This window comes from Juglans microcarpa x Juglans regia, chromosome 8S (genome assembly GCF_004785595.1).
Source record: "Juglans microcarpa x Juglans regia isolate MS1-56 chromosome 8S, Jm3101_v1.0, whole genome shotgun sequence".
Classification (NCBI taxonomy): domain Eukaryota; kingdom Viridiplantae; phylum Streptophyta; class Magnoliopsida; order Fagales; family Juglandaceae; genus Juglans; species Juglans microcarpa x Juglans regia.
This window is the reverse complement of record NC_054609.1, coordinates 10,056,912-10,084,371: the sequence shown is the minus strand read 5'-3', so window position 1 is coordinate 10,084,371 and position 27,460 is coordinate 10,056,912. Positions and strand designations below refer to the sequence as shown.

At 39.9% G+C, this 27,460-nt stretch overlaps 1 pseudogene; it reads right to left on the bottom strand.

Moving 5' to 3' along the window:
• Positions 1-20,614: 20,614 nt before the first annotated feature.
• LOC121244977 overlaps positions 20,615-27,460 on the bottom strand; it is a 67,275-nt pseudogene continuing 60,429 nt past the window's right edge.

The window sequence follows — 27,460 nt, the reverse complement described above, 5'->3', positions numbered from 1 at the left end:
ACACCCTGTGGGCCTTTGGGAGTATTGGAGCCCTTCCAGTTACCCCGTGAAGTCTCATGGCATATTGTAATGGGACTTTTACATTAGGCCTTATAAGGTTCTTGATTGATTTATTTTATTCCCCTTGGATTACTGTGTCATACGGTGGACTCTTTAAATCACTAAAGAGGTGTTGGGCTTTGAAATTATTTCTGTCTGTGAGGTTAGGCTTTGGGACTTACGATTTGAGCCCAATCCCTTGTGCTCCTTTCAGCTACCCCGCAAGTCCTTGCGACACGAGAAGGGTTTCTGTGGCAACATTTGGAATTCTGCGTCATGATTCCCCACGATCCTTGTCAGAAAAAAAACCTTCTCTCGTATTAATTGTCATCAGTATTTATTGCGGGGCATTTTTCAGCTTTATTTTCTTCCTGTCTTCTTGCGGAAGTTTCTTGATTTACTCCTTGGCCCTCCTCGTTCCCGTCTCTTCGTATTTCTCAGTCCTTCTTCTTTCTTTCCTTCCTTTGCGTTTTCCGCACTCACATTTTCTTGGCTTCTGGTAAGAACCCTGTCGTAGGCTCTTCTCGAGGTGGTGGTCCTTCGCAACCCCACGAGCCCTCTGCCCTAGGTGGTGCAGGTGGCGCTGCTACTAACCCTTATGTCGATGGAGGCGTTTCTCGCTCCATCTTCAAAGGTCATCGTTAGGTTTCCTCTCTCTCCCGTTGCGAGTTGGATGGTGCGAAAGACCATTTTAATATCCCCAACTAAGTGGGGTTGTCTCTACCTAGCCAACGGAGGGGAGCGATAGACATCAGAGGTATGGCCATTTCCGTCACTCTTTATTTAGCTATTTTTACAATGGGGCTTCGCCTGCCCTTCGTGTGGCCCGTTCGCAACGTCTTTGATGTCTTGCGTCTTGCTCCGGCCCAACTGGTGCCGAATGTATGGCGTATCTTGATGGCTTGCTACGTTTTGTGGTGGCGAGTTCTGGAACCCACTGATGACGATTATCCTGATCTCACTGCTGGAGAATTCCTTTTCCTTCCTGGGTTTAGGCGTTTGGATGGGAATCTATGCAGTTTTAGATCGAGTAGCAAACTTGTTCAACTTGAGCGTAAATACTCCCGCACTAAAGATTGGTCAAAGAAGTTTTTCTTTGTTTCAAGAATGGGTGAGAATTTCTGGCGAACGAGGTTTTACACCGGGAGTTCCCCATTCAAGCAGATTGGTCGCATGTTCCCAACTAGCGTGACTTTGAGGTCTTACTGTCCCCCCAAGAAGAAGCTCGCATTCGCTTGGTTCAATCTTGGGCAATGGCCAATCTTAATTCTACCTAGTCTGATGCCCTTTTGACGCCCACAAACATTGATGGATTTTTTATGGTCCCTAGTCGTGCACATGTGCTTGATCGTGAGATCTTGGGTGCCCCTTCGCAGCGGGAAATCTAAAAAGTTGGCACCATCTGTGGAATAAGTTTATCTTGCAATCAACGTGCTTTTCACATGCCCACCACCACTCGATCTCAAGCAACTAAAGATCAGGAGGAGACTTCGCGAAACATGGAAGGAAGGCTTGCTGAAATGGAGGAAATAGTAAAAAAAACTCACCAAAGAGGTCAACTCACTGAGGAAGGAGAACAAACCATAAAAGGGAAGACACCACACCCAGTTAGGCTGACAGGGTAGAGATGGAGGCATACAATGCGGGCACTGGTAAGGCCCACCGTGAGGACGAGGACACGAAGAAGCTGCACAATGACTTGCACAGCCTCATGGATAAGTATGAAGAAATGGCCAAAAAGATGGGGACATCGTCTTCAGTTGACTAGCTGTTAACCAATACTAACTTGCCAAACACTTCGGAGATCATGACAGTACCACTTCCAGCGAAGATCCAGTGAAACACCTAGAAACCTTTAAGGCCCACTGACTCTCCATGGATTTCCGGGAGAGACTGCATGCAGAGCTTTTCCTCTGATGTTAAAAGGAGTAGCTTGGGGATGGTTTGGAGCGCTGCGATCGGGCTCCATCGAAAATTTTGAAGAACTCGGCACATAGTTCATCACCCAGTTTATGGCCAGTGGAGAAGATGGCCGGTGGCATACCTATTAACGAAGAAACAGAGGGAGGACAAGAGTCTGAAGGTATTAGTGCGATTCAATAAGGAGAGAATGACAGCTGACAACCAAGATGAAAAATTCATATTGGCTACATTGCTCGGGGAAATCTAGCCAAGAAGTCCTTTCATGACCGAGCTAGCAAGAAAACTCCATCTACCCTACGAGAGTTTATGGATTGGGCAGATGATTTTGTGAATGTTGAAGACACATTAATTGCCCTCACCACCAGACCGGGGCGAAAATCGGAGAATGTGTCGAGGGAAGGCCTTAAGAAGACCCATGAAAATAGCCAAAGGCCAAGGAAGAATCAATACGAGAAAAAGAGGGAGACGCTTATGAGGCGATATAGCAGTGGTCATGTACACTATTCCAGTGTACAAGACCAGGTCAAAACAAAGGAGAGTAGACGTGACGAGGACCACAGGCGACCGTCATAAAGGTATTGTACGCACCACAGAGTGAATGGCCATCGAACCGAGGATTGCCATACACCAAACAAAAAATTGAGGAATAAAAAGGCAATGGAGAGCAAGAGTGCATTGTGGCCGAGAACACATCTCTGCCACGACGTTTAAACAATAGGAGGCAAGAGTACAAGTCTAGATGGAGAGAAAGCCCGAGGAGGAGATCACCTAAGAGGGCGAGGAGGTCACAAGAACCAAGAAACCAATGGCCTAGGCAAGAGGCAGATAGGCAGAATCCACCTTTGGGAGAAATTCGTACCATAGATGGGGGATATGCAGGAGGTGGTCCAACCTCGTCGAGGAGAAAAGCCTCTGCAAGGTGGGCAAGATACGAAGAAGTTTACAATGTGGAAAGACCTATTAAACAAGCACAGATGTAGACCTTGCCCCCAATTTCTTTTGGAGAAGAAGACTCCAGGGGGTAGTATACCCCCACGATGACGCAATAGTAGTGACAATGCTTGTAGCAAATTACACAATGAGAAGGATATTGGTAGATAACGAGAGCTCAGCAGACATCCTGTTTTGGGTTGCTTTCACGAAGATGGGATTAAATGCGAGTCAACTTCGCCCAGCACGAACCACATTGAAGGGATTCATGGGATACGCAATCCAACCCATGGGATCCATTACATTGCCTGTGTCAGTAGGGACTGATCCTTACATCGCCACCAACATGACTGAGTTCTTGGTGGTCAGAACGCAGTCATCGTATAATGCCATCATAGGCCGACCAACATTGAATGCTTTGAAAGCAATCACATCGACTTACCATCCGAAAGTGAAGTTTTCGACACCAACGAGAATTGGCGAGGTACGCGGTGAATATGTGCTCACTTAGGAGTGTTATGTGCAGGAATTAAATGAGGAGAGCGGGACGTAAAATTGGTAGAGTTGTAAGAAAATGGCGATGGAGTCTTCCCGCCACCTCCACCCGCAATTTTCATGACAGAAGTAGAAATGAGGGATAAGGAAGCAATGTGACAAGCAGAAGTTGACGAACAGTTGGAACTTGTGTCTTTTGATCCAACCCAGCCGACCAACCGTCTGGGTATCGACTCCTTTTTTAGCACAAAGACGTCTTCACCTAGAATCACCAAGATATGCCAGGAATCTGTAAGGAAGAAGAGGAATTTCAACACTATAAGAAGTATCAAGCTATGGCAGAGGAAGTCTATCGTCTGTTGACAGTAAGATTTATTAGGGAGACTCAGTATCCATAAAGGTTGTCAAACGTTGTCCTAGTGAAGGAATCCAACGATAAGTGGCGAATGTGCGTCATTTCACAGACCTAAACCGAGCGTTCCCAAAAGATATTTTCCTCTCCCCAGGATAGATCTGATAGTCAATGCCACGACTAGTCACAAGTTGTTGAGCCTCATGGATGCCTACTATGGGTACAACCAAATCAAAATGAGCCATGCTAACTAGGATAAAATGACCTTCATAACTGACGGGGGTCTATACTGTTACACAATTATGCCATTCGGATTGAAGAACATGGGAGCAACTTACCAAAGGCTGGTCAATAAAATGTTCGAAGATCAGATAGGCCGGAACGTGGAGGTGTATGTGGACGATCTCCTGGTAAAGAGCATGGAGTTTGGGCAGCATGTGGAAGATTTGAGGGAAGGTTTCAGCGTATTGCGCCAATACAAAATGAAGCTCAACTAGACTAAGTGTGCGTTTGGGGTTCAGTTGGGCAAGTTCTTGGGCTTCATGTTGTCTGAAAGGGGCATCGAGGCAAATCCCGAGAAACTCAGGGCGATCATCAACATGAAGTCACCTATGACTTTTAACGAGGTTAAAAAACTGGCGGGAAGAATAACGGCTCTCAACAGGTTCATATCCAGTTCAATAGATAGGTGCATGCCCTTTTTCCAGGTGCTGAAGAAGGCGCAAGAATGAGATACGCAATGTGAAGAAGCATTTGCATAGTTGAAGGAATACCTCGCCCACCCGCCACTACTCAGTCAGACTAAGCAAGGGGAGCCCTTGTCACTCTATTTGACCTCCACTTCAGAAACGGTGTCCGCGAATTTAGTCAGAGATAAAGGAAGGATCATAGGCCCATATATTATGTTAGCAGAGCTTTGAGAGGAGTAGAGAAGCGATACCCAAAGATCGAGTTGATCGCCTTCGCCCTAGTGACGTCAGCGTGGAGGTTGTGCCCTTAAGGGTCATCACTTCCACGCCCTTGCAAAAGGTACTGCAAAGGCCTAACACTTTAGGACGACTGGTGAAATGGTCTGTGGAGTTAAGCGAATAAGACATCAGTTATGTTTCCGGAACCTCTGTCAAAGGGCAGGTCTTGACCGATTTTGTTGCTAAGTTAACAAACTTTCATGAGGAGACACCGAACGTGCCTGAGAAGGAACCGTGGCTTGTGCATGTAGATGGCTCATCTTGCCGAGCAGGAGGTGGTGTGGGAATCCACATGGTAACAGAAGATGGCATGGAGAGTCTTTTCATGCCATCCGACGAAACTTCAACGTGACAAACAATGAAGCGGAGTATGAGGCAGTGCTCATGGGGTTGGCCATAGCTGAAGGATCAAGAGGGAGTTTGATAGTTGTCAAGGCGGACTCCCAGGTGGTGATTGGCCAAATCACGGGGGCGTATTCAATGAAGGGACTGAAGCTAATGAGGTACCTCCATCATGTTCAAGAGAAGTCCCGTTGATTCCAATATTTTTGAATCGAGCGAATTCCCAGATGGGAAAATTGGAAAGTGGATAGACTGGCAAGGGCAGCATCGGCAAGACAGGAGCAGCTGTTGCCATGGGAGGTAGCCCTTAGGATGGTAGATGCGACGACCATAAGGGATAAAGTTTGTGGAATCGATGGAAGTTTGCCAGAATGGGTAGATGACATCACTCAGTACTCGAAAGAAGGCGAGCTACCCATTTCTCGGGAGGAGGCAAGGAAGATTCACCTTGATAGATGGAACGTTATACAGGCGGGGCTTTTCTAGTCCACTACTCAGATGTATTTCGAAGGAGGAGGCCGAGTATGTTATGAAGGAAGAACATGAAGGTATTTGTGGGAATCATTCAGGAGGAAGGTCGTTGGCGGCTAAAGTCATGAGGGCAGGCTACTATTGGCCAAACGCCTTGCGGGATGCAAAGGATTCATGAAAAGGTGTGCCCAGTGCCAACTGCATGCGCCAGTCTCAAACATGCCACCAGAAGAATTGAGGTCAATGATGGCTCCGTGGCTGTTTGCCCAATGAGGGATAGACTTGGTTGGCCTTATGCCCCTGGGTAAGGGAGGAATAAAATTCATCATCATCGTCGTCGACTATTTCACAAAATGGGTAGAGGCTGAGGCAATAGTAGCAATGACTGCTCAAAGTGTGACAAAATTCATCTAGAAGGCAATCGTATTCAGGTTCGGGATTCCACAAAGCATTGTCTCCGACAATGGCAAGCAATTCGATTCAGAACATTATTGTGGGTGGTGTGCAGAACTTGGGATCAAAGTCAAGTATTCATCTCCCAGACACCCACAGGCAAACGGACAGGTCGAGGCAACTAATAAAACCATAGTCGAGATACTAAAAAAGAAAGTAGGCGAAAAGAAAGGGACGTGGGCAGATGAACTCCCCGAGATTCTATGGGCATATGGGACACACCCAGGACATCAACATGTGAAACTCCTTTTGCCTTGGCCTATGGAACCGAAGCCATGATACCCATAGAAGTGGGGGTACCAAGACATAGGAGGTCCTATTTCGACACCAATGAGAATGAAAAGAAACTGGAAGAGCATCTGAATCTACTAGAAGAAAGAAGGGGAAATACTAAGACAAGGGTGGCAACTTACAAGAGGAAGACAAAACAATATTTCAACAAAAGAGTGAGACTGAGGTCTTTCAAGGTAGGAAATTTGGTGTTAAAAGAGACCGGAATCCACTGCAGAAGAAGGAAAGATAGGTCCAAGATGGGAAGGACCGTACTTGGTTACAGGGACTAGCCGTCAGGGAACCTATCGCCTAAAAGACATGATATAGTGTGAATTGCCACATACGTGGAATGCTGAGTGTAGCATCCCGCTAGAAATTCATTGGTGAAATTTCTATTGACTTTAGGAACCTCGTACTCCTAAGTTTTTACGAATCAACTAATCGCGCAGGTTTTAGTCTGTCAACTTAGTCAATGTTATCACTCACTAATGCTAGAAATATGAGTTTAATTATTTGAGGTAGTAAGAAGTGTCAGAATGTGTTTTGGTCTACACCATTAGACTCAGATGATTATTTAGGATTTTATGGTGCAATAACCTATTTTCATAATTTCAGACGAAAGGCTTGTTCGAAATTGTGAAATTATTTTAGGGGCACTTCAGAGTTGAATTTGGGTAAACGATTTTCACTATACGTTAATGTGAATACTTGGATTTTTTCAATAATAAGTTTATTATACATTTTTTGGAGTGAATAATAACCTCGATAAGCACACCTACTGCAATGTTTTTCAAAATCACTGTGTGGAATGTCCAAATAAACTGGGTTTTATCTGTTCAACCAAATTGTGCCAGACCAAAGAAAGTTTCAATCTTAGTGAGACCTTAAATGGTTGGAATCCAATTGAAACCCCAAAAGCTTAGTTGAAACCGAAACCCTAAACGGTTTCCCAAACCCTAAAGTTGGCCTCCAAACCCTTTTTAATCTGATTTCTAGCATTGTATTTAATCACTTTATTAAATCACTTTTACATATTATTAATTAATCAAATCCTTGTTATGACATCATTATCCAACCTTTTAAACCTTGGAAATCGGATTGGGTCAAGAAAAATTTGTTTTGGGCTTGATAGCATCTCAAACCCTAACCAAACCCCCTTTAAACCCCAAATTGAAGCCCACTTTGTTAGGGCCCACCAAGGCCCAAGAATTTGGCCACCTTGGGAAAGGTTCTTGAAGAAGTTTCCTCCCCCACATGGCAGACCATCCACTACCATTGGCTGCACCCATTAGTGCCTTGATGTGAAGGAGAATTCCACTCCATCAACCTCCATCTCTCATAGCTATTACAGGCAGTCCTTTGCCCTCATTACTCTGCACTTTATGTCACATAGCCAACTCCAATCAAGGGTCTTTCAAGCCCATAACTTCCCCCTCCAGGAGTCTAAAGTCGTGCAAGATACACTTCTCTCCATTTTATCACTTTTTCCCCCCGTTCTTAGAGAGAAACCCAAAAGAGCTCTCTCGGCAGATTTCTGGGTCTTTTTGCATGGCCATTTCTGACCCTTTTTAAGTATTGTCTCATGATTACTTGTTCATAAAAGTTGTTTCTCTTTGAGTATAGTTTCCGTAGATATCTTATTAGTCTCATTACATACTCAGTTGATAGGTTAAAAGTATTTTTAACCATGTAAAGGTCATTCTCGGCATGAAACTAGAGAGTATGATATGTTTTAGAATTTTTGACCAAGCTAATAGACATATCTTGATTCAAATATTTTATGGAGTGTTGTTAGCATGTGTTTATGAATGTTAATTGAGGTTTTGTTGCATGAATAAATCTTTTGATGATAGATTTCCTTAGGTTTAGAAACTTGAAAACTGGAAGTGGAAAAACAGTTTTTGTTTTGTGAAAGTTTGAATATTTTGTGGTCTGATCTTATTCCAAAGGCTTTGATATTTTTATATGATGATCCCAAGCCTCTTATATACATGTTAGGATATTATTTTGAAGATATTTAGTATTAGTTTTAAATATATGATTTTTCTATGCAAGAAGATTTGGGTTAAGACTAAGATTTTTGGGTTAGATCCATGTTTTATTGAGTTTTAGCCATGTGATTTTAAGTTTTATGGTTGGATCTTCTTTAGGACACATTTTTAAACCATGCGATGTTTTAGTTTGAAATCACATATCTTTAAGCCATGGATCAAGAGATTGATCAAAGTTAGTTGATAGAAAAGTTTATGTTTTTGGACTAAGTGTAAAACCAAAAACTCCAAGTGTTATTTTGTGTTTTTTGGTGACTTTTGTTTGATCATTTAAATCATTGTTGATCTTAGGATGATGTTATGAATATGTTAGAAGAAAGATTGATTTTTTGGGAAATCTTGAAGATGTTTTTATTAAGGCCAAAATTTGTGATCTAAGGGTTTACTTTTTGTTAAAAAGTTTGGTGTTGATGATTAGCCTTTCTTAATAGATATTTTTAGTGTACTTTTAAACTTAGGATAGGAATATCCTTGTTACAAAATTTTGGTTTAATCATGGATTTTGAAGATGGAAGAAATTACAGCCAAAATCAAGAGAAATGGCCTATGAATGTTTTGGCCATTGTGAGTTTTTCATAGTTGTGAATGGTTTTAAATTTTTCTGAGTTGTTATTTGAGTCTAGGACAAAATTTACATGAGCAATGTAAATTTTGATAATTTTTTGAGTTAGGATATGAAATCCTTAAGTTTGAGGTAAAATGGTAATTTTACTCTCAATTGTCACTTTTCAATTTTCTAATTGTTAGTAATTAAATTTCTAACTTTTAGAATACCCTCTTACAGTTCTTCGTGTTTTGCGCTTTATTCTCATAGAACGCGACGATCGAGGTAAGTTAACTCTTAACTTACTATCAGTTTACTGTGTATGTGTGATGGGTAAGAGAACTACAGTTTATGTTCGTAAGTTGTTATATATGCCATGCCATGCCATGCCATATCATGTCATCACATGTTTGTCTATTATACAAATTATTCTATCATGAAAATCTTATCTGTTACATAATATATTCTATCTCGTGTTACTATCTGTTGCAAGTATGTCACATTACGTATGATATCTGTTACATGTATGCCATGTCACGTAATATTCACTGTCACATGTTATTTCATGTTATAAAATATTGTCTGTTACATGTTATGCCATGTTATGAAATGTCGTCTGTTACATTTATGTCTCAAAGTATGTCATGTCTGTCATCTTACGTTCATGTCATGTCATGTCATGTTACGAAATGTTATATATGCCAGTTAAGTTATTCATATCAGTCACGACCCTAAGCGCTAGGATAGAGTAATATCCTAGTGGAATTCCTTTGTTCACTCTATAGTGTCTAAATAGGTGTGAAATTTCCTGGATTGATGAAGTACAGTCAACAGGTTGCGAATGGGGCCTAACTAGCTGGTCACCGGAGTGAGCCAGACACTAACGCCGATGGAGCCATACTTTATGTTACATGTGTCCATAGCAAGTGTGGCAAAAACAATTCATGGGGCCACAACAATTGTGACATGCAGAATACGTGGGGCCACAACAACTGTAGAGTACGTATTAACACACTCACAGCTGGTATAGACACCTATGTTGTGATGCGGTAATCGGCAGAGACACACTGCTCAAGGAGACCCGTGTAGCATCCGTATGGTCACTTTTATTAATTAAGTCTATTGAATAAGATTGCAAGTTCATGTATTTCACGTTCAAGTCATGTTTCACGTTATATTATGTTCAAGTTTACGTTCATGTCAAGTTTCAAATTCATGTCAATCATGGTAACCCTATGAGATAAGAATACGCAATCATGGTAACCCCATGAGATAAGATTACTCAATCATGGTGACCCCATGAGACAAGAATATGTTTCAAGTTCATGTTTATGTCATGTTATATTCAAGTTCACGTTCATGTTATGTCATGTTCACATTCACATTATGTTTCAAGTTCACGTTTATGTTATGTTGTGCTCAAGTTCATGTTTATGTTATGTTGTGCTCAAGTTCATGTTATGTTCAAGTTCATGTTCAAATTATGTATGTTCACGTCATGCTATGTTTCAAGTCTATGTTATATTTCAAGTTCACGTTTATGCTATGTTGCTAGTCTATGTTATGTTTTAAGTTCACGTACATGTCATGTCACGTCAAGCTAAGTTTCAGTTTCAGTTCAAGTTATGTCATTTATGCCATGCTGTATGTCAAGTTATGTTATGCTTACTTATGACTTTGATTATATATTCATGCTTTTACTGCCATGCATGTATCATTAACCTGTGTGGAAGTTTCTTGTTAACTTGCTGAGATTTGTAATCAAATCTCATCTTGGTAGTCCCAACTACCATTCCACCGAATGGTAGGCGATGTGTCAGGATCAGAGTAGGGAGCAGACATTGGCAGACTGGAGGAGGTTGACTAGACGCCGTAGACGCAAAACGGAGCTTGCAGCCTCCATAGTTAGGTCTTTGGATAGTATTCCGGTATCGTTAGTCAAGTTATGCGAGTTACTCAATGAACTAGCCTAATAGTGTATTTTGGCAATGTAATTATGGAGTCAGGTCTCTGTTGTTTTGATATTACAGTCTTCTGAGACCCGTGTTATAATCGTGGATGTTTTAAGTATGCATGGTTTATTTGTTGACTATTTGAGATATTATAAGTTTGGTGCATAGTATTGCTGGAAAAAAAAAATTATTTGCTGTAAATATTGCATAATGCTATATGCATGTTAGGAACATTGCATTTTATATGTCATGAATGGAGGCAAGTAACTTTGTGTTGCATGTCCCAACGCTTCAGATGTCCAACCGATCCCAAGCAGAATCTGGGGGCGTCACACTGAGCACCTAAGGAAGTTTTATGTTTAAAATCTCATTATTAAGACTTTTTGTTTACTATTGTTCTTGTTGAATGATTTCATTTTCGATAAGCTCAATCATTCACATTGTGTTATTGCTTTTATTATCTCCTATGTTTCGCCAAGATTAAGCGGTTGAACAACTCTCTCGCCTTATTCCACTCACCAAGGTCAAGAAATCTCCCGCTACACCTTCTTCCCAAGGCTACATGGTCGAGGCACCCTCCCGTTACGCCAATCGCCAAGATTAAGCGGTCGAGCAACTCTCCCGCCTTACTCAACTCGACAAGGTTACACAGTCGAGAACTCTCCCGCTACACCTTCTCGCCAAGGCTACATGGTTGAGGCACCCTCACATTAAGCCAATGACCATGATTAAGCGGTCAAGCAACTCTCCTGCCTTATTCCACTCGCCAAGGTTACACGGTTGAGAACTCTCCCACTACACCTTCTCGCCAAGGCTACATGGTCGAGGCACCCTACCGTTATGCCAGTCATCAAGATTAAGTGATCGACCAACTCTCCCACCTTATCCCATAGACGGCGCCAACAGTTGAGAACGTGTTTCAAAGATGCGCACTCTCGATCTCCTACAACCAAAGAGCAAGAGGGATTGGGGATGGTAAAAGGGATCCTCCGATGCCTAAGTCAGTAACGATATGAGTAATCTCAAAGCCAATCAATCCCTTCTCTTCGTTAACGTACCTGGCCTATTTAAATAGAGATTTTGCCCTCTTCTGATCCTTCAGGTTTAACTGCCTTATTTGTTATTCGAAACTTGGATTCCCATTCCTCAGAGTTATCGAGTGGATAGACACCTTTAGGAGCGCTGGGATAGTTGGTGGGCACTTTCTTTATTGGTTTAGCCTGAACCCTACCGGGTCAGGTTGGTATTTAGTCCCCAGGTGTCTTGCTGGACCGTGTAGGTCCAGACCCAGGAAAACACCTTGTGGGGCTTTGGGATTATTGGAGCCCTAACAATTCCATAAATAAATAAGTCAATCTTTATTAAATACTTAATATCCAAAAGAAAGTCTGCGGAACACTTATTTAAAATCAATAAAGTCTCGTGTGCTTATCAAAATAACTTATTAAACTATAATCATAAAACTGAATATAACATAAACTGTCTAGGCCTCTGCCTCGCCTCCCTAGGCCATGTCCCCGTCTTGCAACTTCATTCTGATAAAAATGCTCACCTAGAGTGGTTAAAATATAAAAATAGACAAAAATGAGTCGAATACTCAATAAGCAACACATCATACAGTAAACATAATAAACATAAGGTTTCTTGAAAAATATGTAGACTTATAAATACATACGTAAATAATATGAACTTATCTTTCACTTCTCAGAGACCGATACCTACTGTTGAACCACATGAGTTAGGTTTAGCAAATCTATGTAGATTCTGATTCCACCTATCGCCGCTAATTGTGGAATCCATACATAAGGAAGACACATTGAATGCACTACCAACATGTAAAACCTGGCAATGCAATATGTCCATAACATATGGTACCTTCTTCATATCATAACATAGGCCATTACGTATTTTATTATTCATACTTTATCATAATCATACGTGCATACTTGTCATATTTTGTCATATCATAAATATCAAGTGAAATCGCATATTTCATAAAATGTCGTGATACATATTTCTTCACATAAAATTAATATTTTTCATAAATATTTTGATGCATAACTCTTCACATAAAATCATGGCTTTTCACAAAATATTTTAATGCATAACTCTCACATAAAATCATGAATTTTCATAAATATTTTGATACATAATTTTTCACGTAAAATTATGGATTTTATTAATTTTATCATGATCACTTGGGTACAAAAAAAGGGGCTTTCAATGGAGGGCGTACATGCAATTATTTTTATAAAAGACATGCTATTTACCATACATACGTGTAAGGGCATGATCATGCTACTTACCTCGTAGCTAATCCAAAATTTCCTAGACGAAGCTGGTTACCTCTTAAATACACATAATTTGCATAAATCTCTAATTAAATACATACTTTGTAATTAAAACCTAAAATACTAATATAACCTATATTTCCTAAAAGTACTAAAATCCTCGAAACCCTAATATGTCGTCACCCCAAATACTTTGATCTCCACATAATTATTTCTCAAAAAATTTACGATCAATCCCAAGATCACATAAACTTTGTAAATTTTGTAAATTTAGGTACATGTATTATAACTCCAAACTCGATGAATAATTTGCATGACATGCCTATATAATAGGGACCCACAACACTACCCTTTCATATAACATCCTCAATCTGTAACGTGCATAAACCTCCAATATAATTAAGACCAAATAAAACATAGATCTATACTGAGTAAGAGACAGATAGAGCAAGAATAAGAGAAAGCAAACTAACGCAGAGAGCATTTACGTAGGGAGAGAAACTGAGGGCTAATTTCTTGGCAACAGTGGTTGGGTAGCGTCGTTCTGTCTGGTCTATAGAGAGAGGGGCATCCGACGGTTATGGGCGGCCTGAAGTAGAGCCTCGCGTGGTTTGTTATGGCAGTTAACGGTCGTGTGTGTGTGTGTGTGTGGTGTAACATGAGAGATGGTGGCAGTTGTCAATGCAACGTGGTCATTGGCAGGTTCTCGATGGGGCAGTCGCTTGCGTCATCTCCAGAGTGGTTGGCAGCTTCCGTCGTCGGTAGTAGTGGTGCAGTGGCTGGTTTGGATGCTCTATTTTGTGGGGCTAAAAGAGAGGTGCATTTGGCGTCGTCTATGTGGGTTGTGGTATGGAGAGGAAGGAGTGGTGGGTGGTGCTATGTGGGTGAGTGGGTCTGGTTTCCGTGGTAGTTCATGGTAGAGGGAGTAGCTTCATTTCGTGTATAGGTATTGCTGGTCTTGAGTGACAGAGAGGTTGGTGGAGGGTAGTAGCAAAAGGGGTGTGGGACGTTGGTTAATTTGCTCCTGTGGGGTGGGCTTTTCAGTGTTTGTCATGAGGGGGAGTCTACGTGAGAGAGTAGCAGCGGTGTTTGAGGAAGGAGGCAGGTAGCTAAGGCGGAGCCGTGAGGTTGTTGGTGGACTGGAGGTGCACTGCGTGATTTTGGGTAAACAAAAAGTACATTGGAGCTTGAAGAGAAATGAGATACACGTAAAGTGCATGGGGCTGAGCATATATATAAAGAATCGGTTTAAGAGTGGTAATGTGAAAATGATTTGTAGAATTTTAATAGAGTTCTATTGGGCATGAATTCTAGTGGAAGGTGGAGATGTGCATGGTTTAGAGTTTGAAAAGGCAGCCGATTAAAAAGTTTTAACGTGAAGATGACTTGTAGAGTTGTATTCTTGTTGGGAGAAAATTTTATTAGGTCTAACGGGTTTGAGTTCATTTCATGAGCTAAAAATTCGATAATTTCAATTGGGTTTCTAAATTATCAGCCTATTAATTTCTTCTAGAATTTTCAACTAATCTTAACGACTTTAAAATAAAATTTTTGACTTTTGGGCCTAACTAAATCCCAAGAAATAATAACTCGTAGATTATTCAATATGGCCTATGAAATCCAATAACCTCAAAAATCTTAATAGCCTGTAGGCTATTCCAATACGGCCCATTAAACTTATTTTAGGCCCATTAGAGATTTTTTTATTTTTCTATTTCATCGCTAATAATATTGGATTGGGTCGTTACAATGTAACATCCCATCCTTCTAAGACTTGTAAAGTTAGAGAAATGCGGATGCTACTAACCTTAAATATACATTCTTTGCGCCAAGTATAAAAACTCCATACATTTATAAAAATGTCAAAATATTTTATTAAAAAGAACTCTCTCAAAAATAAAAATTTATTCAGTAGCACTTATTAAAAGAAAATAACTTGTCACATGTTATACGTCATCGGAACTAAATCATTTAATTGTAAAGATAATCAAATTCTTTGTCAGTACCTCAAGCCTCGTTGTCAATATCATCTCCCTGAATAGTCTCCTCACTTGCAGCATCCTCATAACCTTCCTCACATATGGTGGGAAAAATATAAAAATAACTAAAATGAGTCAAATACTCAATAAGTACTACATATGCAGTAAACATAATATAGACATAAGGTTTTAGTTAACATTAACATTCTTGAGAAACATTACCTTTAAGCATACATAAAACATTTACCTCAAAGGAAAAAAAAAAAAAAAAAACCCTTCATTTCTCAACCTCAATGGTTGTTACACACTGTTAACCCCCGTGTGTTAGGTTAGCGACCCTTGCGATAAATGGTTCTTTTCCTAGATAGCGGATAAGAAGCGAAACTCAGGAATGGGTCATCATGATGCATTCCAATGTCGCCATCCGTCCTAACTTCATGGTACTGTCTTCATCCTCATAAGTCCCATTTAATAATTTATTAACCTTATCAAATACATGCAGTCATACCATTTTATTTTCTTTAATCTTGCTTTCACTTTCATTCTTTAAAATAAATAGTCATACTATATAGTATTCGATCACAACATCATTCATGCAGTTAAAATATATGTAACATTCTTCATCTTAAATAAGGTTCACAAAAAAGGGCTGTCAATGAAGGCTCATAACATACATATATATTCCTTTGTAAACCTTTTCTACATATATACATTTGTAAAAGGAACTTTACAGTTTATCATAAAGTGATATGTAGAAGAACATGATCATAGTCACTTACCCCAGTCCTCGTACAAATTAAGTTAATCGTGTGTATCTCCAGGTTTAGACTGAACCTATAATATCTTCGGCAATAGTGTAAACATTTTTAATTGTTAAACATTATGCATGATATGCTTCATGCAAGGAACCTCGGGATGTCTAGGTTTCTCGGTCACTACTCTTCCTCGCCTACACCTTGCTTGCTCCGTAGATTGCTTAGCGAGCACTTTGCTCGTTCAATACATTGCTCGCCTAGTACTATGATTGCTTGATGCATTACTTGCCTAACCTTACTCGTGTACTATATTGCTCGCCTAGCCTTGGTCTCTTAATATGTTGCTTGCCTAACCCTAGTCTCCTTCCCGTGTTACACCACTCAACTCGAATCCAAATTCCTCGTGTTACAAACCCTAATTTGAATCATTCTACAGTTCGAGACTACTCCCACTGAACATGCAGTACCTGTCTTCCAAAATCACCAATAGACTGTATGTAACACACTCTCATACACATCAATATGCAATCGGTTTAACCCTAATCCTAAGTGAACTCTTATTCCCTTCAGTTTACGCTAATATGCCATGATATGCTTATAGGTATAATGCATATAGTGAAGGAAATGAGTATTTAACTAGGGCAAACCAGAAACACCTAGGGAAGGTAGAGACCGAAAGAGTTAGGGTTTTGAAACCCTAATTTTGGGCTGCTTCAAAAGTGGTTAAGTGGCACTCCAACGGATCTCGATGGTTGTGACATAGAGCGGACGTGGTTAGGAAACATGGTGTCATACTGGGGGTGTTGGTGGCTGTTGATGGTGTGTGTGGCATGAACGTGTGTGCAAGTGCATTGGCATGCGATGGTTCAACTTGATGCATGGGTGTGTGCAAGGGGTGTGTGCAGCAAGGAACTTATTGACAGTAAGGGTGGTGAACAGCATTGAAGAGCTAGAGGTATGGTGGGCAGACGAGATGTGTAGAGAGCGGTTTGGAGAAGAAGAGTTTTTATAGCCATATATGTTGTGTGGCATCCTATAGTTTTTATAGTCAACCGGGTTGGGTCAAGAGGGAAATGGGTCTAGGGTTTTCCAAAATTTGTTGGGGTTTTCTTTAGTTAACGAGTCTCGGTTTAGACCTAATTCTTGGGTCTTAGTTTACTCTCTTGGTCTAATTCTCTTTTCTATGAATTTTAAGCCCTAGTGATTTACTCAGTCGTGGCTAGGTTCTAATCAAATCTACTCTTACTCCTTAACTAGTATAAGATAGCAAATTTAGGTTTATGCATGAAGTGATAGGCTAGCTTAAATTCCAGCGCAGCTCCTATTAAAGAAAAATAGCCGAATTAAAATCACTAAAACGAGTGTTTGTAAAGCACCACCAGCCCACTTTAAAACAATAAAATAGTTTCTGTCAACCCAAAATTCACCCACTTAAATTATTATAGTTTTTGAAATAAGCCCAACAAGGTCATTTAAAAACTAGGCCTAGTACCAACTCAAGGAAACACTAGCCGAATGGGCTAAGCCCAAAGGCCTCTTATGAACTCAAGGGTGGCTACTCTTCTGGAAATTAAATCACATGGGACTAACAGATGAAAGGAATAGCCATGCGATGCTCACTGAGAGGAGAAGCTGATGCGCGGCGGCTCTGGGTGGCTGGGAAGGACCGGCAACATAGCTCGAGGGTCCCTATGGTGGTGCGACGCCGAGAGAGGGAGAGAGAGAGAGTTTAGAGAGAGGAACTATCAAACATACGGAAATAGAGGGAGGGGAGGGTGGTAGACGGGTATGGGCTTACCAGAAAAGAGTGGGCTCGATGGGGTTTGGCTGGTCGGCGATCTCTATGGCCGCCGGGAGGTGGTTCAATGTTCCTTGATGTGGTTGATGGTGGCTAGGAACAAATGCAAGGGCTGTTTTTATTCTTGGTGGGGAGAAAACAAAGACCCAGAGGACTTATGGGTCACGCACGCAGTGGAGGAAGGAAGGCTCACCTTCGGCATGCTCAGTGATGGTTTCTGGCGAGGTAGGTGTCTCAATTTGTGGGTTTTGCTCTATCTGCCGAGGCTGCTATGGTGGCTAGTGTGTGAAAGTTTCATGGTTTTGCTAAGGGTCCCGTGGGTTTTATAGATGAGGGGTAGGGAGCTATCGTGAGTGATCTAGAGATGTTTGAATTCGACTAAACTTTGGAAAACTACTCCCACAAGGAAAGAAACACTAAGAGGATATAAGAGTTTTGAAGTGTTTGAGTTGAAAGTTAGTTTCAAATCAAGAAACTACCCAATCTGGGAGACTAAATAGAAAAATAAAGGAGGCGTATAGCTTAACAGTAGAGAAATCCTATTCAAAACAAATTACTACCTCAAAACGTATATAATAAAATAATAACAATAACAATAAAAATAACAATAAAATAGGAATAATAATAATAATAATAATAATAATAATAATAAAATCACACTTTTGGGGTCTGGATGTTTCAAGTTGTTCCCGGGAGTTCGTGATGAAGTGTGGGTACATGAGCTTGTCGAGGGCCGTAGGTGGATGGAGGACGACCTCTTGGGGAGTCTGGAGCTGTGTTCGAGGCCGGGGAGTCTCCCATGCCAAAGTTAATAAGTGTTCTTGGAGGTTTGTAAATAAGTAAATGAGTCCAAGGATTAGAGATAGTAGTCTCGTACCAAGGACATGCTATTTATACTATAAGCCTGGGGGAACAGATCGTGTCTGCCCCCATGGAGTCCGCATCCTTCGTACTGTTTCTTATGTTAGAGTCCTTTAATGTAGCGTGGCTCTGCAATGGCATCATCAATGTGGCATGTAGCCCTGGTAGTGGTGCCATTAATGCGGCGTGGTTTTCTGATTTCCTTCTCCCAGACCGTATCCTTGGTGATCCGTTGATATCCTTCCTATCAGAGCATCGAGAGTTTCCCAAACATTACGCCTACTATGCGGAAGAGCACTTGAGAACTGGAAGTGGACACTACTCGAGAGGACTTCAGATCAACGAGTAACATCCCCTGTTGCACACTCCGTCCTGCAGGTTGCGTCTAGAGGACTCTACCCATGGGCCGAGTTGAAGATTTTGTTTGTCCTGGGCTAGGCCTTTGGTTCTCTTACTTTGTTTGAATCCTACATTTCTTTGTAACCCTCACCCTAGCCTTACATCACAAGCTTAATAAAGACCTATTGATCCCTGGTGATAGTTTATGTTCTACATTAGTGGAGAGTGATTTGCAAAGGAAGCCTATGGAGTCTTTAGAGATCCATTATTTATTTACTTGTTTGCATAAAACCATCCGGGGAGCTAATGATGAAGTGAGAATGATAGATATGCATGAATGTGAGGAAGGATAATGCAGTGGAATTGACCTTTGAATTAACTTTGGACTTGATTAATCTTGAATGATTCATTTGAATTATAAACTTTAAGCAATTTTGAGGCAATAAATTTTATGAATCAAACCAATGCTTGTTTTTATTGTTTTCTCTTTTTCTTTGCAAGAGGGTGAGTAAAGCTTAAGTTTGGAGGTATTTGATAAGTGTTATTTTTATGTGATTTTTATTACTCTTTTATTTATGAAAATTGTCAGTTTTCCTTTAAAACTATTGATTTTATTTTATTTCTATATATTTTCTTTATTTTCTTGGATTTGAAGGAATGAGAAGATTTAGTGCAAAATGAGAGCATTTTGGTACAAAAGAGAGACTACGGATCCAGACTGACGAGAGGCAACGAGATCTGAAGAGAGCGGAGGATATTTGGGCGAGAAGACTTACCATTAGGTAGGCAAATAGTCTTTCCTCTCGGTAGGCGAGGAGACCCAAGGGCGACCAAGATTGGGAGACTAGTTTGGGCGATGAAAATTGAGTTTAAACAACTGCGACCAGTCTAAACGACCAATTTAAGCAACCAACCTAAACGACATCGTGGGCAAAAACTAGCAAAGGTGAACAACTTTACCACTTGGTAAGTTGGCGAGAGAGGTCTATCATCCCGGTCGGGAGTCTTTCATCTTGGTCAGGAATATTAAATCTCAGCCATTGGCCGAGGAGACTAGTTAGATTTAGCACAACAATGCTCGAACTATCTGGGTGAACTATCTGGGTAACATTCAAATGATCTGGGTGATGTTTGAACTATCTTAATATTGTTCGAACTATCTATAATGACGTTCGAACTATCCTAGGTAGTGTGTGCACTTTCATAGGTGACGTTTGAACTAACTTGGCTAATAAACGGTATCAATTAATATATTTTGTATTTATGTATTTTGTTTCTCTATAAATTTTAATTTTTAATTTCCTTCCAATAGTATGTTGCTTATTTTGGTCAAGATATTTAAATTTAAAAATTCCAAATCACGATCATACATTTGAACACATTAAGTAGAGACGTTCGCACAACAGGGCATATTGTGCGCACTAGAAGAAATCACGTGCACACGGTAGATCAGATACGTTCGCCTTACGCTCGTTGCATTTGAATGTAATTCATTCAAACAATATAAATATAATTTTAAAATATTACATTTGCAAATAAATCCTGCATTAACGTTCGAATAAATTTCAACCTACATTGTTCGCACGTATAAATATACGTTCGAACTTATAATATACTTTCGCACGTCTAATGATACGTTCGAACGTATTCAACTGTAAAAATACAACATATTATGGATGATTGTACGTAATTTTTATACGTGGGAATGTTGTTCAAATAATATTCTGACGTCACTAGTAATACCTTTGGTAACGGTTTAGCGACCGTCACAAATTCTAAACTGACATAAAAACTCAAATACGTTGTAGTAGTGAAATTCTATTTGCAAATCTGAAATCAAACCATGAGACATTATATTTTATTGGATGATTGATACATATTCTCATATGCAACTCATCAAATGGTAGCTTTATTTGCTACACAAGAAGGTTTTATTGTAGAAAACCAAGTTCGATATATATTACATACACCCTCACTAGCTTTATTTTTCTCGTACAAGTATTATTCAAGCATTTTTTTTAATGTCCAGACAGTAGTATTAGTGTCTTGGAATCTTGAAGGTTGAATCCTTAATGCTCGTCTTGATTGCGCTAGTCATGTTAGAAACTGTTAAGAACAGAAAGTGAAGATGAGAAGAAATTGATTCTCATTGATATGTTTTTTATTACACAAGGGTCACATATATATATATATATATATATACATTACAAAAAGCAGAAAAGTAAAAAGAAGCTACTGAAATTTAACGTTTGATTATGTACACAACATCAATTCAGAACTTTTGTGGACAGTATGGTAGAGGTAGCTTCATGCATCGTGTTCCTCATACTTCTTTGTGTGCAACCATGCATTTCCTTAGCTGAGGTTCTTCTTTTCTGTGCTATCCTTTTTGCTACTGCTGCTGCTACTGTCTTTTTTCTTTCCATGTACTACAACATACTTTATCAGCTTTATGCATGTCTTGAGTGCTGCAATGTATTTCAGGCATGCTTTGGTTGTTGTCCTCGTGTAGAACCAGATTGCATTTTACTTTATTACATTGTATTCTGTAAGACTCCCCCTCAAGATGGGCATAGATGTTAACAATTCCCATCTTGGATAGTAAGAATAGAAATGTAGAAGTTGGTGAGGCCTTAGTGAAAATATTTGCCAACTGAAATTTTTAGGACACATGCATAGGTGTGATAATACCAGCCAAGACCTTTTCTCTAACAAAATGGCAATCTAGTTCTATATGCTTGGTCCTTTCATGAAAAATTGGATTCTTTGTAATGTGGATGGCTGCTTGGTTATCACATAAAAGGGAAGCAGATTGTGCATGGTCAACATTAAATTCCTTTAGCAAACCGAAAAGCCACATGATCTCACAACTTGTAGATGCTAGTGCCCTATATTCAGCCTCAGCTAAAGATCTAGAAACTGTTTCTTGCTTCTTAGATTTCCAGCTTATTAGTGAATCTCCAATGAATATACAGAACCCTGTGACAGATCTTCTTGTCTCAGGGCAGCTAGCCCAATCTGAATCACTATAGGCCCTTAGATGTAAAAATGATTTGGATGACAAGAAAATGCCTTGACCTTTGGATCCCTTGAGGTACTTGAGAATCCTATAGGTTGAGTGCATATGAGATTGTGAGGGTCTGTCCATGAACTGGCTTAGAACACTTACAGCATAGGTGATGTCGGGTCTAGTGATGGTTAAGTAAATTATCCTTCCAATGAGTCTTCTATAAGCTGTAGGATCTTGGAGGATTTGTTCTGTGGTCTGACTCAATTTATGGTTCAATTCAATAGGTGTGGAAACTGTCTTTGTGCCAAGTAGACCTGAATCTTCTAATATCTCGAGGGTGTACTTCCTTTGACAAAGGTTAATTCCAAGTGAGGACCTAGCAACTTCCAATCCTAGGAAATACTTGAGGGGTCCAAGGTCCTTAATTTTGAACTTGCTGTGAAGGTAAGATTTGAGTGAATCAACTTCTTCTTGAGAGTCACTTCCAACTATGATGTCATCCACATAGACTAAGAGTGCTATAAATCCATTGGGACTAACCTTAGTAAACAAAGAATAGTCAGATTTTGATTAATGAAATCTAATGGCAGTGAGTGAATTTGAAAACTTTGAGAACCATTGCCTAGATGCTTGCTTAAGTCCATAGAGAGACTTATTTAACTCGCATACCAATTACTCCCCCTCAATCTACTCACTCTTGGCGTGATAGCCTGGAGGTAATTGCATATAGATGTCCTCATCAAGGTCTCCATGGAGAAAGGCATTGTGAATATCTATTTGAGTGAGGGACCAGTTTTTAATGGCTACTATGGCAAGGAAAACTCGAATTATGGTGAGCTTTGGAACTGGACTGAAGGTCTCTTGGAAGTCAAAGCCTTCTTTTTGAGTGTAGCCTTTGGCCACAAGTCTAGCTTTGTGTCTTTCAAAAGATCCATCTGATTTCACTTGGTCTTGTAAACATATCTACAACCAATTGCAGTTTTGTTGGGAGGTAAGGTGGTGAGAGTCCATGTGTTGTTTTCTTCTAGAGCATGAAGTTCAGCTTTCATGGCATCTTGCCAATGCTTAAACCTGACGGCTTCATTATAGGACTGAGGTTCATGAAGTAATGAAAGGGAAACAGAAAATGACTGATGAGAGGGAGAGAGATTTTTGTAAGTTATGGAATCATGAAGGGGGTGATTTGTGGAGGAGGAAAGGAAGGGTTGAGAGGCTGCAAGCTGGCAATGATATTGATGAAGATAAGCAGGTTGGTTCCTATTTCTAGTGGACCTTCGAAGAGGGAAAGGGTTAGGATGAGATAAGGGGGCAAGTGAAGGAAGAGTGGAGGGTCAGCTGGGGAAGAAGGTTCTTCATCAGCTAGTGAAGAAGGTTCTGATGAAGAAGGTTCTTCATCATTGTGTGATTGAGTGGGGGTTTGAGAAGTTTGGGGAAAGGAGAAGATGTCATCTGGTGGTGAGGAGGAAGGACAAGGTTATTGGGGAAGGAAGACAGGTCATTGTTTGAAGGGGAACCAGATTTAAAGGGGAAAATGGATTCATGAATAATGACATTTCGAGAGATAAAGGTAGAGTGAGATTCAATGTCATACAACTTATAACCTTTGACATTAGCAGGATATCCTATCAAAATGCAAGGTTTAGCTCTATGTTCAAATTTGGTTCTGTTTTGTTTGAGAGTGCTACCATAAGAGAGACAGCCAAAGACCCTAAGGTGAGAATATGAAGGTGGTGATGAGAACAACATCTCATATGGGGATTTGTTGGAGAGGAAAGGTGTGGGGATTCTGTTAATGATATAGGCTACTATTAAGATAGCATCTCCCCAAAATTGGATTGGCAATGATGCTTGAAAGAGAAGGGCTCGGGCAACATTCAAGAGATGTTGGTGTTTTCTCTCAACAATACCATTTTGTTGAGGGGTATATACACATGATGTTTGATGAATGATGCCATATTTTTTGTAAATCAGTCATAGCAAATTCGAGTCCATTGTCAATTCTGATTTGCTTAATGTTTTTGTTGAATTGGGTTTGTATGAGATGGAAGAAGTATTGCAGGAGAGATCTTGTGTCTGATTTTAGTCTCATTAGGAAAATCCAAGTAACTCTAGAATAATCATCCACAATTGTTAAAAAATAATGAAATCCTTGAAGGGAATCATAGGAGTATGGACCCCATAAATCACAATGGATTAAATCAAAAGGAAATGAGCTACTTGAAACACTTGAAGGGAACGAAAGTTGTTTCTGTTTAGTCAAATGACAAACTGTACAATGAGATTTTTCTTTGGACTTTACATTAGGTACATTAGAATGAATTGAATTCATTCTTGGAGAGAATAAATGTCCTAATCCGCAGTGCCATAAGTCAAAATCTTGATGTACAGCAGCTTGGTTGACTCGTTAGACTAGATGGGCTTGAAGATGGAATATTGGTATTGTCTGGTGGTGAAGACAATAGGTAATAGAGACCAGCATGGACTTTAGCAAGTCCAATCGTCATCCTTGAAGGGAGGACCTAAATGAAACAAAGATTATTTATGAAAAATAGACAAGTGTCTGGCCTTTGAGTGAGTTTACTGACTGAGATGAGATTGAAAGCAAATGAGAGAACACATAGGACATCAATAAGAATGAGAGAGTCTGAAAGTTTAACAATGCCTATGTGTGTGACTTGAGCTTTTGTACCATTTGGAAGTTGTACAAAAGCTTGAATGCAGCATGAAGAATTAGTAAAAAATGAGGTGGAGCACACCATGTGATCAGTGGCTCCTGTGTCCATGATCCATGGTGTGTGATGAAATGTATCATGCTAATCTTGTGAAAGAGCAATGAATTTATCATGACTTGTGACATTGAAAAGAGAGGGGTTATGAGAGATGCTAAAACTAGAAAAATAATGATAATTACCTACTAGATTAGTGAGATGTTGTTGAAGGGCAGGTTCTGAAATAATTGGTGAGGGATGCACAGGTGGTGGCATGAGAGGTTGATTGTGTCCTGAGATCAGCTGAGGGAATTGAGCATTGACAAGAGCCACGAGGTGATGTGCTTGTGCTTGAGAGAGGTTTAACTGAGAGGTACTTGGTGCGGGAGATGCATGGCTTGCAGCAACAGTTTGATCCATGGTGGAACCATCAAGAGCAACCTGGTTTGCAGAGTGAGCAGTAGGTTTTCCAAAACCATTTCCAAACTTGGATTTGGTGAATTTGAAAGTGGGTGGAAACCCTATCAGTTTGTAGCATTTCTCCTTTATGTGTCCCATCTTCCCACAATGTCCACAAACCAAATCTGTTTTCTCCTTTTTCTTTAAGAAATTTTGATAAGCAAGCAAGGCAGATGGTTCTGTGGTAGGAACAACTATGTTTCTTGCTTGCCTTTGCCTCTCTTCTTGTAAAATAAGTGAGAAGGTCTTATCTAGAGAAGGCAAGGGGCTCAACAAGATAATTTGCCCTCTAACGGCATCATAGCTATCATTTAAACCCATTAAAAATTTGAAAACATAGTCCCTCTGCTGAACTTCACCAACATTCCTTAAAGCATCACAAGTATAGAAACCACAAGAGCAACAAGGAAGTGGTCTATAGCTATGCAGTTCTTACCAAATGGCATTAAGTTGGGTGAAGTAGTCACTTACAGAAAGATGCCCTTGAACTATGCCACTGAGTTTGTGTTGAAAGTGATATATCCTAGCTTCATCAGGCTGTGCAAAGCACTCCTTGAGTTTATCCCATACCTGTTTAGTTGAAGTCATGAAGAACACATTAGAGGCTATGTCCTTGGAAACTGAATTTAAAATCCAAGCAAGCAGGATGTTGTTGCATCGTAACCAAGATACATAAGAAGAATCTGCAAGGTCAGGAGTGGGGATGGTGCCATCCAAGAATCCTGACTTATTCTTGATTGAAATGGAAAGAAGAAAAGATCTGCTCCAAGAAATGTAGTTGGAGCCAGTCAAAGGTGGTGAAACAATGACAGTATTTGCATTGTCACTGTGATGCAAGAAAAATGGGCTATTTGGATCTTCTGTAGGAGAAGAAGAAGAGGAAGATGAGGAGGCCATAGGTTCAATGAAAGATGATTAAAAACGAGAAGGTATTGCAGGAAATTATTCCTTCTTTGATACCATGTTAGAAACTATTAAGAACAGAAAGTGAAGATAAGAAGAAACTGATTCTGAGAAGAAACTGATTCTCATTGATATGTTTTTAACTTTTGATTATATACACAACATCAATTCAGAACTTTTGTGGACAATATGGTAGAGGCGGCTTTATGCATCGTGTTCCTCAGAACTTTTGTTGTATTACATGAACGTTTGTGGGAATATCATTTGACATTCAATGACGTGTTGCATGAACGTTTGTTGAAGTATCATTTGTCATTCATTAATGTTTTGCATGAACGTTTGTGGGAATATTATTTGCCATTCAATGACGTGTTACATGAACGTTTGTGGAAGTATCATTTGTTATTCATTGATGTATTGCATGAACATTTGTGGGAGTATCATTTGCCATTCATTCAAGTGTTGCATGAACATTTGTGGAAGTATCATTTGTCATTGATTCACGTGTTGCATGAACGTTTGTGGGAGTATTGCTTGCCATTCATTGAGTTTGCATATAATTGGAGTTGTTATTTTGGTGTAAGGAAAGCTTTAGGTGTGTTTCATGAACGTTTGTGTAAGTATCATTTGTCATACAATGACTTGTTGGATGAGCATTTGCGGGAGTATCATTTGTGTTTCATTGAGTTTGCATATAATTGGAGTGTTCATTTTAGTCTGAGGAAAGCTTTAGATATGTTTCATGAACATTTGTGTGAGTATTGTTTACCATTCATTGAGCTTACATATAATTGGAGTTATCATGCTACTACTAAATTTTCACCTTTTGAAATTGTTTATAGACTTAATCCATTTACTCCTTTAGATTTAACACCTTTACTTGTTGATGACAGGAGTAGCTTGGATGGACTTTCCCAAATTCTTGAACAAATTAATGAAAATACATATCTAATGGATCTTCCAGGTAAGTATCCTATTTCTGCTATTTTCAATGTTACTAACTATTTTCCCTTTGATCCAGGTGGAGATTCGAGGTCGAATCCTTTTGAGGAGAGGGGGAATGATGAAAACTAAGATGGGCCTAGTCTTAAAGATCATTTGCAACTTCCAGATGAGCCAAGAAGAGCAATGAGACAATGCAAAGATTGATGCAATCCACTTGGGACGAGTTTAGCAAGAGCCCAACATGCGAGATGGGCTTGAAGGATGGAGATCAACTTTTGATTCATATGATATGCTATAGAAGAGGGCAACTACATGACTTAAAGGCTTTGGGCACTTGAAGGCTTTCAACTTGTTTGATTCATTTAAAGGACTTATTTTATTAGTTTACAATAATTGAGTTTATTATGTGAAGGACTTAAGGGGGGCCTATGCAAGGGCACATTGGGAAAGTTATTATTTTATTGAACTAGGGTTAGGGTTAGTACTATAGCCAAGTTACTGTAGCGTCGTACTGTAGACACGGCACTGTTCACTCAGGGGTATTTTTGAAAGTTGGGGCATTATGTTGGCTAGGGTTTTAATTAGATTTGGTTTAAATACTCTATGTTGCTTCATTTTA